We start from the raw sequence: 17392 nt of genomic DNA on the forward strand, positions 1-17392 counted from the left end.
AACCTCCTGATCCCCTCACATTCTCTGTGTCTCATCATTTACATCTCATGGGAGGACCTTCCTCCTGGGGGTAGTACTGCATGGGATTGACCCACAGCCCCTCGCCAGGGATCTGCTGGCTGCACGAGGGAGGTCAGCATGGGGCACATCAGGCCCCGAGCCCTGACATGGGCAGCCAAGAACCCCAACACCAGTTGCCCATTCTGGGGCCCAGAGAGACCCTACCTCAGCAATCCTGTTCCATCCTGGACAGTTGTGGCCCAACAACCAGTTAATGAAGTTCAGGCTACTGGTGTCCAGCCTGAGGCTGGGAGATCCCCATTCATCATCACAGAACCAGTGGACTGGAGAGGAAGTACATGACCTATATCCTGAAGGAGGACAGGGGAGACAGGGAAGATTCAGGTAGCAGAAGCATCAACCTCCCTCTCCCACCCACTCCCACTGCCCTGGGAGCCAAGTCGTACCAGCACTGCCAAAGTGGTTCTCCTTAACAATCTCTTTGTTCCTTAAGTATGTTTGTCCTGAAAGGAAAATACTTGCTTGCAGCAGGACTGGGGATGTCCTAATTCCTGCACCTACCAGTACCAGGAGGACAGAAAAGGTGAAGGTGCAAGCTTCTAGGGTCCTCAGCTTGCCTGCCAGGCAGGCATCAACATCTTCCATTTTTCCTTTCCTAAGGCTTACACCGAACACACGCATCCGGGTCATAGGATCCCCCCACCTCCACTTGCCTGCCCAGCTCCCCCACCTACCTGTCCTCAGGCTCCCTCCCTGCCCTTCAAAACCATCATGAAGCTAAGCAAGTCTTCATCTTGTTCGCTGACCATGATGGGCATCTGGCGGTGGTTCATCATCTGCTTTAGACCAAGGAGCCAGTCATGCCACATGCGGGGCAAGGAAGAATCTCGAGTAGCAGCGTTAGCCTCGGGCAGACCAAGGACACTGGGACAGATATCTTCACAGGCTCTCGGTACTCCCACTTGCCCGGCTGCCACAAGGACACCCCTAGTCCTTGCCACACCATCAGATGCACTCATCCCTCTGGGTCCCCTGTGGTCCTCTGGGACCCTTGTCTGCATCCCACAAGGGAGGATCTGTTTCTGACCACTCGTGATATATGGCTGGCATGTGTGTCCTGGGTAGTGGCATGTCAATTGCTTAAAACATCAGGATCTGGAGGCCCTGAAGCATGCTTTTTCCGTGGGAAAGTGCATGCATCTGAGTTTAGCAAGAGAGCCCTGGGTCTCTTACCTGCTCCCTGTCTTCACAAGGGGCAGCACGGATGTGTTGAGGTCCTTTAATGGACTGGAACCTGGTGATCCACAGTTGACGATAAGAAAGTCAAAATAAGATATTCCTTGGTTTACACAGAAAACCAGTAAAGTCCCTGACATGGGGCTTACTCTGTTCTTGAAAGCCTCAGGCGCTTTTTCAATGGGGTAAAGGCACAGAGTGCGTTCTCAAGAGGGTCTTAGAAGCCCAGGCAGGAAAGTGAACCCAGAAGGCCTTTGCACTCCAAGGAATTAGCCTGAGAGAGAGAGGAGAGAAAGAAAGAGAGGGAGAGAGAAAACCCGGGGGCCAAAGCTCTGATGGAGCAAAGGTGTTTTAATCAATATGGTGTGGGCATATATACTGTCTTACAAGGTAGTTTTTCTCAGCAAAGATTTAGATTAAAATTTCAGACTTACAAAACATAGGTGATACATATTAAAGAGAAATAATCACTTTTACCATATGGTTTATAAGAAGGAAGAGGGTACTTATCACCGTATTGAAAAACTAACGAAGGGAATGCCTGCATTCCTCAGCCCCTGGAGAGGCTTGCCTCTCCTCCTAATTCCTTAATATTCAGGAATTAATATAGAACAGAGGATTCCTGACAGATCCAAAACAGCACACAGGAAGCCTCCTTTTAAATGCTTCCTCACGATTCCCCCTATTTTATTATATTTGTAAAGTGAAATTTGATTTGTACACAGTTGTAGTCACTATGATTAAAATGAATCAAGAGTAACACAAAATTGATGTAATCTGGAAGCAAGTCCAGCCATGGGACCTTCTTCCCAGGTCGTTGGACCACAAATTATGTCGAGATCGAAGAATCAAAAGGGAATCATTTCTTAAAGAGAGAAGAGTTAAGACAAGTATATAGTTCTCAATTAATACAAGTTACAGAACGTAAAGGCTTATTAAATTGTAAATTTCCTATGGCTATAACAAAAGGAATGGGACATAGACTTGTATAAAATATGACTGTTTATAGTGAAAGAAATAGTTACTATGACCATGACTGTTCCCTGTGAAATGTCTGGTCCAAGTTCCAAATTCTTCAGTGCTCGATGCTCGCAGCAAGTTTCCAAATGCCCCATTGTTCAGGCCCACTCTGTTTATTGAGGACGATCCTAGGACAGGGTGGAGCTAATCCACCATCAAGCCACCCAAGAAGTCCTTTTTCATGGTAATGTTCCATCATAGTGTCAGTGACCTTCCATGCCTTTTGCAAAGCATAGTCACCCACCATGCTGTTAACCTCTTCTGAGCAGTTAAATAACCACATGCCATGGGACCCCCAATCAACAATTAAATAATTAGCCACAAATATTAATTTTCCTGATTTGGCTTGACATTAGTCCCAATGAACAGGAGTATATGTGAAGTTCTTATAAGTAACGTTCTTTGTTCTTTCCCTAACACTTTCCCTAAAATCTCAGTAGTATAAACATGGTTCACAGACAAAGAAAGGGCAGTAATAGTCTAAGAAAAGTCCAAAAATCCTTTTTGGGAGGCAGGGCAAAAGCCCATTTGATGGCTGATGTTTATGCTCAATTCTGCTGAGCGCATGCACAAGGGAAGGACTTCATAACCTAAAGAAATGTTAATTAGTTTTCCCTCCTCCCCAGGGTGTGAAGGGCCCTTTCACATTCCAGGGAGGCATCATATGGGTGGAGTCATTGTTTGATATGATTGGTCTTTTTTTTGTCCATTCTACGACCTGCAATAGAGGGGGGTTGGGTATTAGCTCAAGTGGGGGGAAGTACAGGTCAAGAGACTGAGCATTGCCAGGAGAATGTACTCAGGACTCCAAGGCAATTGCTGTTGAGAGAACAAATTTTCTGCTCGATTAGTAAGGGTTTTTATTTGTCCCCAAGTGGGGAGATCATAAGGGTGATGCCGCCAAGGGCGATGCTTCCTGGAGATTTTTAGAGCTGCCATGGCCCATACTGGAATTTCTTCCTCTTAGAGTCCTTGTTGTCTCATCTCCATTTTGAAGACCAGGGGCCCCCTTGGGTGGAATCTTCCTAAGAGGAAGCCATGTGAGTTCGTTGGATCCATCTGGGGAAATAAAAGCATACCCCCTTCCCTGAAAGATTAGTTTCCCAGATTTCCATTGTTTTGTTAACCTGTCTTGGTACCAAATGGGCAGAGGAAGAAAAGTGTCTTTCATTTCTTTGAAATGCCTTTCTGCTCTTGTTAAGATATCTCCCTGTGGTAAGTTTAAAAAAATTAAAACAAATAAAGTTTTATTAACAATAGTTATATGCAGAGTACATCATGAGACACACTGGGCTGGAAGAAGCACAAGCTGGATTCAAGACTGCCAGATAAATATCAACAATCTCAGATACGCAGATGACACCATCCTTAGGGCAGAAAGTGAAGAGGAACTAAAAAGCCTCTTGATGAAAGTGAAAGAGAAGAGTGAAAAAGTTGGCTCAAAGCTCAACATTCAGAAAACTAAGGTTATGGCATCTGGTCCCATCACTTCATGGCAAATAGATGGGGAAAGAGTGGAAACAGTGTCAGACTTTATTTTTTGGGGTTCCAAAATCACTGCAGATGGTGATTGCAGCCATGAAATTAAAAGACGTTTACTTCTTGGAAGGAAAGTTATGACCAACTTAGATAGCATATTGAAAAGCAGAGACATTACTTTGCCAACAAAGGTCTGTCTAGTCAAGGCTATGGTTTTTCCAGTGGTCGTGTATGGATGTGAGAGTTGGACTATGAAGAAGGCTGAGTGCCGAAGAATTGATGCTTTTGAAGTGTGGTGTTGGAGAAGACCCTTAGAGTCCCTTGGACTGCAAGGAGATCCAACCAGTCCATTCTGAAGGAGATCAGTCCTGGGTGTTCATTGGAAGGACTGATGCTAAAGCTGAAACTCCAATACTTTGGCCACCTTATGCGAAGAGTTGACTCATTGGAAAAGACCCTGATGCTGGGAGAGATTGGGGGCAGGAGGAGAAGGGGATGACAGAAAATGAGATGGTTGGATGGCATCACTGACTCAATGGACATGAGTTTGAGTGAACTCTGGGAGTTGGTGATAGACAGGGAGGCCTGCTGCCTGTGATTCATGGGGTCACAAAGAGTCGGACACAACTGAGTGACTGAATTGAATTCAACTGATAGGTTTAGAAAATATCTTATGTTGGAATCTAGTAAAGTCCGCTTTAGATAAGGAAGACAGTAGTGTTGTATTCCCCCTTTTTAAATTGTTTTATTTGCAACTTTAGTTTGTGATGTGCTCATTTGACTATGCCTAGTGTCCATGGATTATAAGGAATACCTGTAATATGTTTAATAGAAAAATATTGCAAAAACTGTTTACAGTGTCCAGAAATATAGGCAGGTGTTGAAGTCCTTTAATGGACCAGAATCTGGTGGTCCAGAGTCGACCAATAAGAAAGTAAAGGAGAGAGAAAGAGGCTGATATTCCTTGGTTTACACAGAAAGCCAATAAAGTCCCTAACAAGGGGCTTGTTCTGTTTGTGGAGGCCTCAGGCACCCTCTCAATCGGGTGAAGGCACAGAGTGCCTTCTCAAGAGGGTCTTAGAAGCCTGGTCAGGAAAGTGAACCCAGAGGGCCTCTGCGCCCCAAGGAATTAGCCTGAGAGAGAGAACGAAAGAGAGGGAGAGAGAAGACATGGGGACCAAAGCTCTGATGGAGCAAAGGTGTTTTAATCAACATGGTGTGGGCATATATACTGTCTTACAAGGTATTTATTCTAAGCAAAGATAAAGATTAAATTTCCAGACTTACAAAACATAGGTGATCCACATTAAAGAGAGAGAGAGTTGTAAATAATCACTTTACAATATGGTTCATAAAAAGGAAGAGGGTATTCATCACCATATTGAAAAACTAACAAAGGAAATGCTTGGATTCCTCAGCCCCAGGAGAAGCTTCAGGAATTAATAAGGAACAGAGAATTCTTGACAGATCCAAAACAGCACACAGGAAGCCTACTGTTAAATGCTTCCTAACAGGCAGGGCCATTGTTTGTTTTTATAGAACTAGGAATTCCCATTACAACAAAACAAGCTAATAAGTGAGTTTTAACATTTTGTGTAGCCTCACGGTGAAGAGGTGTGGCCCAAATAAAAGAATAATTAGTGTGGATACAGACATGCAAGAAAGAAGATGGAGAGAGTTCAGGAATGAGTTACATCCATTTTCCATAGTTCATTGGGTTGCAAACAGCGAGGATTAATACCTTGTGTGATGGGTCAAAGATGTAGGTGTATACAAGTAAACAATTACTAATAATTTCTTTAGCCTGATGGTATGGGATTTTCCATAGCTGGTGAAGGGAGCCAGCATTGTTATGCAACAGAGCATGCTGTTCCTCTGGACTAGCAAAGGAAACCAGTTTATCAGCTTGCTCATTACCATAAGTCATTGGGCCAGGATGACAAGAATGTGCTCGAATATGTGTACCATAAATGGGAGAATTGCGGTTTCTAACAACAGATTGTAGTTTGAAAAAGAGTTGTTGAATAATAGGTTGATTGGAGTTTATGATGGAGGTTTCTATATTTTTTTTTAATACAAAAACAGAATAGAGTCAAAGACTATATTAATGGGGTAAAGTGAAAGTGAAGTCACTCAGTCGTGTCCGACTTTTTGTGACTCCATAGACTGTAGCCTACCAGGCTCCTCCATCCATGGGATTTTCCAGGCAATAGTACTGGACTGGGTTGCCATTTCCTTTGCCTGGGGATCTTCCCGACCCAGGGATCGAATGCAGGTCTTCTGCATTGCAGACAGACGCTTCACCTTCTGAGCCATGGGTTAAGGATGCAGGCAAATAACTTGAATAAGAGCATATAATTCATTTGTTGAGCAGAATGAAATTTAGTATAAAAGACTTTATATTCCTTAAGAGACCAGAATGAAGCTTTGGCGTTTTTATTCCCATCTATATAAAAAACCTCACCCTGTGGTATAGGCTGTGAGCTGATAATGCGAGAAATAATAAATTCAGTATTTTTGAAGAAATTCCACAGCTTACCAAAAGGATAATGAAATGAAATTTCTCCAAAATATTCCAGAAAGCTATTTGGAAATCTGGAGAAGTTTGTAATGCATTCTCAAATTGAGATTGATAGGTATAATTTTATGAGGATCGGAGCCAATTAGAGTTTTAGTCCTATTTCTTCCATTGATAATGATTAGAACAATTAAATCAAAGTAGGGTGTAAGTGACTTTATTCACCTAAAACAGGTATGGATCCATTCTACTGGGTGTTCTTGTTGGGCAAGAAGTTCTGTGGGAGAATGAAGAGAGGGGAATATAAACAATTCTAGAGGTAAATTTAGTTTGATGTGAGTAAAAAATTGTTTTTGTAATTTATTTTGCACCAAATAGAGTTCTTCTCATGTCTCTTGAGAAAGTGAACGAGGGCTATTTAAATCAGGCTCTCCTTTTAAAGTATTAAATAGGTTATTCAGTTGATAATTAGCAATGCCTAAAGAAGGTCTAATCCAGTTAATATCACCTAAGAGATTTTGAAAATCATTTAAGGTTGATAATTTATCAGTACAGATCTGAGTTAGCTGGGGAGTAATATGTTGTCTCTTAACAACAAACCCCAAGTAATGGTAAGGTAGAGGTTTGAGTTTTTTCAGGGGCAATGATTAACCCAGAGTTTTTGAAAGCATAGTTGAGCTATATCAAACATGTGTTGAGTTTCTAAGATAGATGGAGCTGAAAACAATATATCATCCATATAGTGAATAACAAGAAAGTTAGGAAATTGCTTTCTCACAGACTCAAGGGCTTTGGCTACATAGTACAGACACATGGTGGGAGAATTCATCATCCCTTGCGGCAGTGCAGTCCATTGGCACCGTTTATGAGGTCCAATATGATTAGGATAAGGGAGAGAAAAAGTGAATCTCTCTTGGTCTAAAGGGTGTAAAAGTATATTAAAAAAGCAAACTTGTAAATCAATAATAATAATATGCCAATTTTGAGGAATAGTGGTAGATGATGGGATTCCTGGTTCTAATGCAACCATAGGTTTCATATATGCATTAACTTTTCTAAGGTATGTTCAGTTCAGTCAGTCAGTTCAGTAGCGCAGTTGTGTCCGATTCTTTGCGACACCATGAATTGCAGCACGCCAGGCCTTCCTGTCCATCACCAACTCCCGGAGATCACTCAGACTCATGACCATTGAGTCGGTGATGCCATCCAGCCTTCTCATCCTCTGTCGTCCCCTTTTCCTCCTGCCCCCAATCGCTCCCAGTATCAGAGTCTTTTCCAATGAGTCAATTCTTTGCATGAGGTGGCCAAAGTACTGGAGTTTCAGCTTTAGTATCATTCCTTCCAAAGAACACCCAGGACTGATCTCCTTTAAATGGACTGGTTGGAACTCCTTGCAGTGCAAGAGACTCTCAGGAGTCTTCCCTAATACCACAGTTCAAAACCATCAATTGTTCAGCACTCAGCTTTCTTCACAGTCCAACTCTCACATCCATACATGACCACTGGACAAACCATAGCCTTGACTAGATGGACCTTTGTTGGAAGACTAATGTCTCTGCTTTTGAGTATGCTATCTAGGTTGGTCATAACTTTCCTTCCAAGGAGTAAGTGTCTTTTAATTTCATGGTTGCAATCACCATCTGCAGTGACTTTGGAGCCCAGAAAAATAAAGTCTGACACTGTTTCCCCATCTATTTCCCATGAAGTGATGGGACCAGATGCCGTGATCTTCGTTTTCTGAATGTTGAGCTTTAAGCCAACTTTTTCACTCTCCTCTTTCACTTACATCAAGAGGTTTTTAGTTCCTCTTCACTTTCTCCCATAAGGGTGGTGTCATCTGCATATATGAGGTTATTGATATTTCTCCCGACAATTTTTATTCTAGCTTGTGCTTCTTCAAGCTCAGCGTTTCTCATGATGTATTCTGCCTATAAGTTCAATAAGCAAGGTGACAACATACAGCCTTGACGTACTCCTTTCCTGTTTGGAACCAGTTTGCTGTTCCATGTCCATTTCTAACTGTTGCTTCCTGACCTGCATATAGGTTTCTCAAGACGCAGGTCAGGTGGTCTAGTATTACCATCTCTTTCAGAATTTTCCAGTTTATTGTGATCCACACAGTCCAAGGCTTTGGCATAGTCAATAAAGCAGAAATAGATGTTTTTCTGGAACTCTCTTGCTTTTTCCATGATCCAGCAGATGTTGGCAATTTGATCTCTGATTCCTCTGCCTTTTCTAAAACCAGCTTGAACATCTGGAAGTTCACAGTTCACGTATTGCTGAAGCCTGGCTTGGATAATTTTGAGCATTACTTTACTAGCGTGTGCTGCTGCTGCTGCTAAGACGCTTCAGTCATGTCCGACTCTGTGCAGTCCCATAGACGCCACCCACCAGGCTTCCCCGTCACTGGGATTCTCCAGGCAAGAACATTTGAGTGGGTTGCCATATCCTTCTCCAGTGCATGAAAGTGAAAAGTCAAAGTGAAGTTGCTCAGTCGTGTCCGACTCTAGTGGCCCCATGGACTGCAGCCTACCAGGCTTTTCCATCCATGTAATTTTCTAGGAAAAAGTACCAGAGTGGGGTGTCATTGCCTTCTCCGACTAGGGTGTGAGATGAGTGCAACTGTGCCATAGTTTGAGCATTCTTTGGCATTGCCTTTCTTTGGGATTGGAATGAAAACTGACCTTTTCCAGTCCTGTGGCCACTGCTGAGTTTTCCAAATTTGCTGGCATGTTGAGTACAGCACTTTCACAGCATCATCTTTCAGGATTTGAAATAGCTCAACTGGAATTCCATCACCTCCACTAGCTTTGTTCGTAGTGATGCTTTCTAAGGCCCACTTGACTTCACATTCCAGGATGTCTGGCTCTAGGTGAGTGATCATACCATCGTGATTATCTGGGTCATGAAGATCTTCTTTGTACAGTTCTTCTCTGTATTCTTGCCACCTCTTCTTAATATCTTCTGCCTCTGTTAGGTCCATACCATTTCTGTCCTTTATCGAGCACATCTTTGCATGAAATGTCCCCTTGGTATCTCTAATTTTCTTGAAGAGATCTCTAGTCTTTCCCATTCTGTTGTTTTCCTCTATTTCTTTGCATTGATCGCTGAGGAAGGCTTTCTTATCTCTTCTTGCTATTCTTTGGACCTCTGCCTTCAGATGCTTATATCTTTCCTTTTCTCCTTTGCTTTTCTCTTCTCTTCTTTTCACAGCTATTTGTAAGGGCTCTGCAGACTGCCATTTTGCTTTTTTGAATTTCTTTTCCATAGGGATTGTCTTGTTCCCTGTCTCCTGTACAATGTCACGATCCTACGTCCATAGTTCATCAGGCACTCTATCTGTCAGATCTAGGCCCTTAAATCTATTTCTCACTTCCACTGTATAATCATAAGGAATTTGATTTAGGTCATACCTGAATGGTCTAGTGGTTTTCCTTACTTTTTTCAATTTAAGTCTGAATTTGGAAATAAGGAGTTTATTATCTGAGCCACAGTCAATTCATGGTCTTTTTTTGCTGACTGTATACAGCTTCTACATCTTTGGCTGCAAAGCATATAAGCAGTCTGTTTTCAGTGTTGACCATCTGGTGATGTCCATGTGTAGAGTCTTCTCTTGTGTTGTTGGAAGAGGGTGTTTCATATGATCAGGGCGTTCTCTTGGCAAAACTCTATTAGCCTTTGTCCTGCTTCATTCCATACTCCAAGGGCAAATTTGCCTGTTACTCCAGGTGTTTCTTCACTTCCTACTTTTGCATTCCAGTCCCCTATAATGAAAAGGACATCTTTTTTGGGTGTTAGTTCTAAAAGGTCTTGTAGGTCTTCACAGAACCGTTCAACCTCAGCCTTTTCAGTGGTACTGGTTGGGGCATAGACTTGGATTACTGTGATATTAAATGGTTTGCCTTGAAAATGAACAGAGAGCCTTCTGAAATTTTTGAGATTGCATCCAAGAACTGCATTTCGGACTCTTTTCTTGACCATGATGGCTACTCCATTTCTTCTAAGGGATTCCTGCCCATAGTAGTAGATATAATGGTCATCTGAGTTAAATTCACCCATTCAAGTCCATTTTAGTTCACTGATTCCTAGAATGTCGACATTCAGTCTTGCCATCTCCTGTTTGACCACTCCCGATTTGCTTGATTCATGGATCTAACATTCCAGGTTCCTATGCAATATTGCTCTTTACAGCATCGGACCATGGTTCTATCACCAGTCACATCTGCAACTGGGTATTGTATCCCTTCATTCTTTTTGGAGTTATTTTTCCACTGATCTCCAGTAGCATATTGGGCACCTACCGACCTGGGGAGTCACTTTTTCAGTATCTTATCATTTTGCCTTTTCATACTGTTCATGGGGTTCTCAAGGAAAGAATGCTGAAGTGGTTTGCCATTCCCTTTTCCAGTGGACCACATTCTGTCAGACGTCTCCACCATGCCCGCCCATCTTGGGTGGCCCCACAGGGCATGGATTTGTTTCACTGAGTTAGACAAGGCTGTGGTCCTAGTGTGATTAGATTGACTAGTTTTCTGTGATTATGGTTTCAGTGTGTCTGCCTTCTGATGCCCTCTTGCAACACCTACTGTCTTACTTGAGTTTCTCTTTCCTGGACGTGGGGTATCTCTTCACAGCTCCTCCAGCAAAGTGCAGCTGCTGCTTTTTACCTTGGATGAGGCATATCTCCTCACTACCACACCTCCTGACCTTGAATGTAGAGTAGCTCCTCTTGGCCCTCCTGTGCCCGTGCATCCACTGCTCCTTGGACGTGGGGTTGCTCTTCTTGGCCGCTGCCCCTGATCTTGGGAGTGTGATAGCTCCTCTGGGCCGCTCCTAAACTGTCACAGCCTGGCACTCTTGGCCATCACCCCTGGCCTCAGACATGGGGTAGCTCCCCTCGGCCGTTAGGAGACGCCATTTGTTAAATTTTTTTTATAACAAAAATAGGAGAGTTCCAAGGAGAATAAGATTCCTCAATATGCTTTAATTCTAGTTGTATATCTATAAGTTCCTTCAGTTCAGTTCAGTTCAGTAGCTCAGTCATGTCTGACTCTTTGCGACTCCATGAATCGCAGCACGCCAAGACTCCCTGTCCATCACAAACTCCGGGAGTTCACTCAAACACACGTACATCGAGTCAGTGATGCCATCCAGCCATTTCATCCTCTGTCATCCCCTTCTCCTCCTGCCCCCAATCCCTCCCAGCATCAGTCTTTTCCAATGAGTTAACTCTTCGCATGAGGTGGCCAAAGTACTGGAGTTTCAGCTTTAGCATCATTCCTTCCAAAGAACACCCAGGGCTGATCTCCCTTCAAATGGACTTGTTGGATGTCCTTGCAGTCCAAGGGTCTCTCAAGAGTCTTCTCCAACACAACAGTTCAAAAGCATCAATTCTTCAGCACTCAGCTTTCTTCACAGTCCAACTCTCACATCCATACATGAACACTGGAAAAACCATAGCCTTGTCTAGACGGACCTTTGTTCCTTAGCTGCCTGTAATTTCTCTTTTGTGAGGAGTCACTGCTCTGTCCAAATAGGCTCGTCATCCTTCCAAGTTATTTTAATAATTGTATTGTTTGTTAAATGAGAAGTGGCCCTTAGGAAAAATGTGGAATGTATATCTGAGTTTGCCATTGCATATGTAAGTCCCTTCCTATTAGATTAAGGGGTGCATCTATCACATAATGTTTTAATGTTGCAAATTGGCCTTCTGGTCCCTCACATGGATACATTTGAGTACTCTGATTAATCTCTTGTACTTTGGTTTGAGAAAGCCATGCAATTTGGCAAGAAATTTTTTGTACAGGTCAGGATTTGGGCCATAAATGTTTGGAAATAATAGTAATATCAGATCCAGTGTCGAGGAGACCAGAAAATCTTTTACCATTAATTTTGATATTTATAGTTGGTCAGGCAAATTTAGATACTAATGATGTCCAAAACGACTGTTTTTGATCTGTACTGCCAAATCTGCCCATCTGTACATCATTAGAGGAATTAATAGAAATATAAGGTAAAAGGAATAATTGAGCTATTTTATCCCCTTTTTTGAATTGCCATAAAATCTGAGATGACATCATAATTTGAATTTCTCCTTTATAATCAGAATCAATTACTCCAGGGTGAACAGTAATTCCTTTAGAAGTCAAACTAGATTGGCCAAGTAAAAGACCACAGGTTTGTGGGGTCAGAGGTCCAAAAAGTCCAGTAGGTATTCTAGAGGGGACTGCCTGGGGGTAAAGGAGAAAGTAATTTAAGGCCGGTATATCGACGACAGCACTGCTGGATGTTGAGGGTTTGAGGGAAAAGATGGGATTTGCTACTGGTTTTTGTTGAAGGGAACCTGTGGGGTCCCCTGCTTGGAGTTTCCTGGAATTGGTCTCCCTTCAGTTTCAACTTTAAGCTTACAATCTTTGGCCCAATGCATTCCTCTATGGCAGTGAGGGCAGATTTTTGGAGGTTTTTTATAAACTTTCTTAGGGCATTCCCTTTTTAAATTGTTCTTATCTCCACATGTAAAGCATCCATCATTTCCCTTTCTTAAAGCAGCAACCATTGTTTCAGCTAGGATTTTCATCTTTTGAGTTTCTGACCCTAGATTGTGACAAGCCTTCAAATAATCAACAATAGTCCCTGTGTAATGAATTGAAGCTATAGATTTTTGACATTTCTGATTTGCATTTTCATAAGAAAGTTATTTCTCTAGTTGCCTTTTGGCTTCTTCTCCAATTACAGTATGGGAAATAGCAGTTTTGTAATCTAGCTAAAAAAATCAGCATATGTTTCATTGGGACCCTGTAATATTTTAGTATAGCTACCTGTAGGTGCCCCTTGAGGAGTAATGTGATCCCAAGCTTAAAGGGCTATTGTTTTTAATTGTTCATGTAACAAGGGAGGGCACTGTATTTGAGCTTCTGTATGGAAAAAGCAAGAGAGTTCCAGAAAAACGTCTATTTCTGCTTTATTGACTATGCCAAAGCCTTTGACTATGTGTATCACAATAAACTGTGGAAATTCTGAAAGAGATGGGAATACCAGACCACCTGATCTGCCTCTTGAGAAATTTGTATGCAGGTCAGGAAGCAGTAGTTAAAACTGGACATGGGACAACAGACTGGTTCCAAATAGGAAAAGGAGTTTGTCAAGGCTGTATATTGTCACCCTGTTTATTTAACTTATATGCAGAGTACATCATGAGAAATGCTGGACTGGAAGAAACACAAGCTGGAATCAAGATTGCCAGGAGAAATATCAATAACTTCAGATATGCAGATGACACTACCCTTATGGCAGAAAGTGAAGGGGAACTAAAAACCTCTTGATGAAAGTGAAAGCGGAGAGTGAAAAAGTTGGCTTAAAGCTCAACATTCAGAAAACGAAGATCATGGCATCTGGTCCAATCACTTCATGGGAAATAGATGGGGAAACAGTGGAAACAGTGTCAGACTTTATTTTTCTCGACTCCAAAATCACTACAGATGGTGACTGCAGCCATGAAATTAAAAGACGCTTACTCCTTGGAAGGAAAGTTATGACCAACCTAGATAGCATATTCAAAAGCAGAGACATTACTTTGCCAACAAAGGTTCGTCTAGTCAAGGCTATGGTTTTTCCTGTGGTCATGTATGGATGTGAGAGTTGGACTGGGAAGAAGGCTGAGCACCGAAGAATTGATGGTTTTGAACTGTGGTGCTGGAGAAGACTCTTGAGAGTCCCTTGGACTGCAAGGAGATCCAACCAGTCCATTCTGAAGGAGATCAGCCCTAGGATTTCTTTGGAAGGAATGATACTAAAGCTGAAGCTCCAGTACTTTGGCCACCTCATGTGAAGAGTTGACTCATTGGAAAAGACCCTGATGCTGGGAGGGATTGGGGGCAAGAGGAGCAGGGGACGACAGAGGATGAAATGGCTGGATCGCATCACTGACTCGACGGACATTAGTCTGAGTGATCTCCGGGAGTTGGTGATGGACAGGGAGGCCTGGCATGCTGCGATTCATGGGGTCGCAAAGAGTCAGACAGGACTGAGCGACTGATCTGATCTGATCTGAGCATCAAATTGTCCTGTGCCAGTTAGCATTTCAAAAGTTATTTGATTTTGGGGAGCAGCAGCTCGAGCATTTCTGTTAGCATGTTCTCTGGCTATATCATGAAACCACAATATCCATTGAAGTTATTCTCCTGGTTTAAGAAGGGCTTTTATTAAAGTTCGCCAATCATGGGGAATAAAACCTCCAATAGAAGATGTTACAGAATTTAGAAGTGCTTTAGTAAAAGGTGAATGTGGGCCATACATAGCTATAGCCTTTTTTTTTTTTTTAATGTGTCGCATGTGAAAAATGTTAATACTCTCATAATGAGGTATTATGTGCCCTTGATTGTCAGGATTTCTAAAAACTGGAAAGGCAGAGAAACCATCAGCTTCAGAGAATTGTTTTCAAAGCCAGCCATTCAGAGAGCCTCTGTCGTGAAGGAGAGTGAGTAGGGAGATTATTGTTATTCCGAAAGGTGTTATCGGCTTTAATGTCAAAAGGTGTCTTAAAGGAGTCGTTGCCAGAATCATTAGGTTCTAGCAAGGGAGAGACTTTGGGATTTGTGCCCACTGGCAGGGGAGGAGCACTTATAGCAACCAGGGCAGGGCTTGTAAGAAAATTCTGAAATATTTTATGTCGTTCTAACTGGGCCTTTCCTAAGGTTTTGTCATCTAATTCATATTCATGTAATAAGTGTTCTGCCTGTTGCCTAATATTAGGAGGGCTAGAATTACCTTGTAATTGCAAAATCACGACTTCAATAAGAGCCCATAGGGGCCAGAAATCTATCGGGATATATTTTTTTTTTCCCTGTCTGGTGGCACATTCAACATTCTCTTTAGCCCAGTGCCAAATTTCTAAATCAAAACTATCTTCATCAGGGAACCAAGGGTTACATTCAACTACTGTCTGAAGGCAAGCCTGTATTCACTGAGGCAAAACTGAAAATCCCTGAACTTTAAATAAGTGATGAAGTAAAGTAGAAAAGTGATGGGGCTTTCCAGCCGTTTGACCCATATTTTAGTACTTACTGGCCTCAATAGGCCCTCGGGGTCACTCCATCTGTACCTGCCATGTGTACCACGCTCCTGTTCTGGGTGCCACTTGTTGAGGTCCTTTAATGGACCAGAACCTGGTGGTCCAGAGTCAATGATAAGAAAGTAAAGGAGAGTGAAAGAGGCTGATATTCCTTAGTTTATGCAGAAAACCAATAAAATCCCTGACACGGGGCTTGATCTGTTCACAAAGGCCTCAAGCGCCCTCCCGATGGGGTGAAGGTGCAGAGTGCCTTCTCGAGAGGGTCTTAGAAGCCCTGGCAGGAAAGTGAACCCAGAGGGCCTCTGCACTCGAATGAATTAGCCTGAGAGAGAGAAAGAAAGAGAAGGAGAGAGAAGACATGGGGACTAAAGCTCTGATAGAGCAAAGGTGTTTTAATCAACATGATGTGGACATATATCCTGTCTTACAAGGTAGTTATTCTCAGCAAAGATAAAGATTAAAATTTAAGACTTACAAAACATAGGTGATCCATATTAAAGAGAGAGAGTGTTGTAAACAATCACTTTTACCGTATGGTTCATAAGAAGGAAGAGAGTACTTATCACCGTATTGAAAAACTATCAAAGGAAATGCTTGCATTCCTTAGCCATGGGAGAGGATTGCTTCTACTATTAACTCCTGAATATTCAGGAATTAATAAGGCACAGAGGATTCCTGACAGATCCAAAAGAGCGTGCAGGAAACCTCCTATTAAATGTTTCCTGAAATGGTTGTACTGGAGTCATCTGGCACACTGTCTCTGGTCACTGATGACATACATTCCTGCCAAAGTGTGTAGCATCTATGCAGATGTGAGCCAAAATGAGCCTCCCATAGTCATTTGCTTAGACACATACAGGTAGAGAGACTGCCAGGCTCTGCTGGCACTGTGCCTGTGGAGATCACAACTCCCCCTGTCCCCAATTCCCTTGCCCCCCAATTCCCTCGACCCCCCTCAGCTGGCTGGTGCCCTCACCCCCACCCCTCCTCCTGCTCCTGTTCCTTCTCCTCCTCTGAGCATCTGACCTAGAAGAAGCAGCAGTAAGGATACAGCTTTTCCCCAGGTGCCAGGGATGCCCTGGATGATGGCACTTCTCTGATTCAAGGGATGCTTTCTCTTCTGATGGTCCTTCTTCTGGATCCGAAGATAGGCTTTGGGGTCTTTCTCATTGGCAGAGCTCAGCTCCACCTGCAGGGCCACCAATGCCGCCAGTGCTTCCAGTTGGGGCTGGTCACTCGAGGCTCCTGTCCTTGGATGTTCCTGGCCCTGCTCCTCCAGCTGCTCCTCCTGCTCTTTTGCAGACACCTTCTTCTGCTCCTCCTCCGCCACCACTTCTACCTCCTAAATGTTGTCTGCCACCAGCAGCTGGAACACTTCCTGATCCCCAACACCTCTCCCTCCTCCAGTGCCTCTCCTTCCTACACTGCCTCCTTTCTGAAGAAGGAAAACTTTGCACCCATATTTTAATATGTGAAGTAGAAGAAAAGTAATTTTTTAATACAGGGAAATCATCCTTCAGGTGCACATATGCATGAAGCAGGGCATCCAAAGCTAGTGATCTGGAAGAATCCAGAGGAAAAGGGTGAGGAGGGATGAAGGGTGGGCTTAAGGATGTGTTGGACACATGTGTACCTATGGCTCACTAAGTTTGATGTATGGCAGAAACCATCACTATGTTGTATAATAATCATACTCCAGTTAAAATAAAGAAATCAATTTAAATTACTAACAAAATTTTAAAAAGCCCTGTGGTGACACAAATGGAAAGACAATCCAACTTGAAGGAATCTATGTAAGCATATAATTGATTCACACTGATGTACAGCACAAACTACTACAACAGTATAAAATAACTACACTCAAATAAAAATTGATTTAAAAATATTACAATGCAACTATACCTCCAAAGTCAAAAGTGAAGTGAAGTCGCTCAGTCATATCCGACACCTTGCGACCCCATGGACTGTAGCTTACAAGGTTTCTCTGTCCATGAGATTTTCCAGGCAAGAGTACTGGAGTGGGTTGCCATTATACCTCCAGCAGTGAA

The 17392-nt window shown here is 42.8% G+C and overlaps 1 pseudogene across 1 annotated transcript; it reads right to left on the bottom strand.

Annotated features, from left to right (window-relative positions):
- Nucleotides 1–710: 710 nt before the first annotated feature.
- LOC147340741 (uncharacterized) lies at nt 711–16830 on the bottom strand (annotated as a pseudogene). The gene is made up of 3 exons (XR_015158682.1): nt 16396–16830; nt 5905–6063; nt 711–1160 (listed from the first exon to the last, which is right to left on the bottom strand). The product of XR_015158682.1 is annotated as an uncharacterized LOC147340741 (transcript).
- Between the last annotated feature and the right edge of the window lie 562 nt (nt 16831–17392).

This window comes from Bos grunniens, chromosome X, assembly GCF_055505025.1.
Source record: "Bos grunniens cultivar Pamir isolate PY7600 chromosome X, Bosgru_T2T1.0, whole genome shotgun sequence".
Lineage (NCBI taxonomy): Eukaryota > Metazoa > Chordata > Mammalia > Artiodactyla > Bovidae > Bos > Bos grunniens.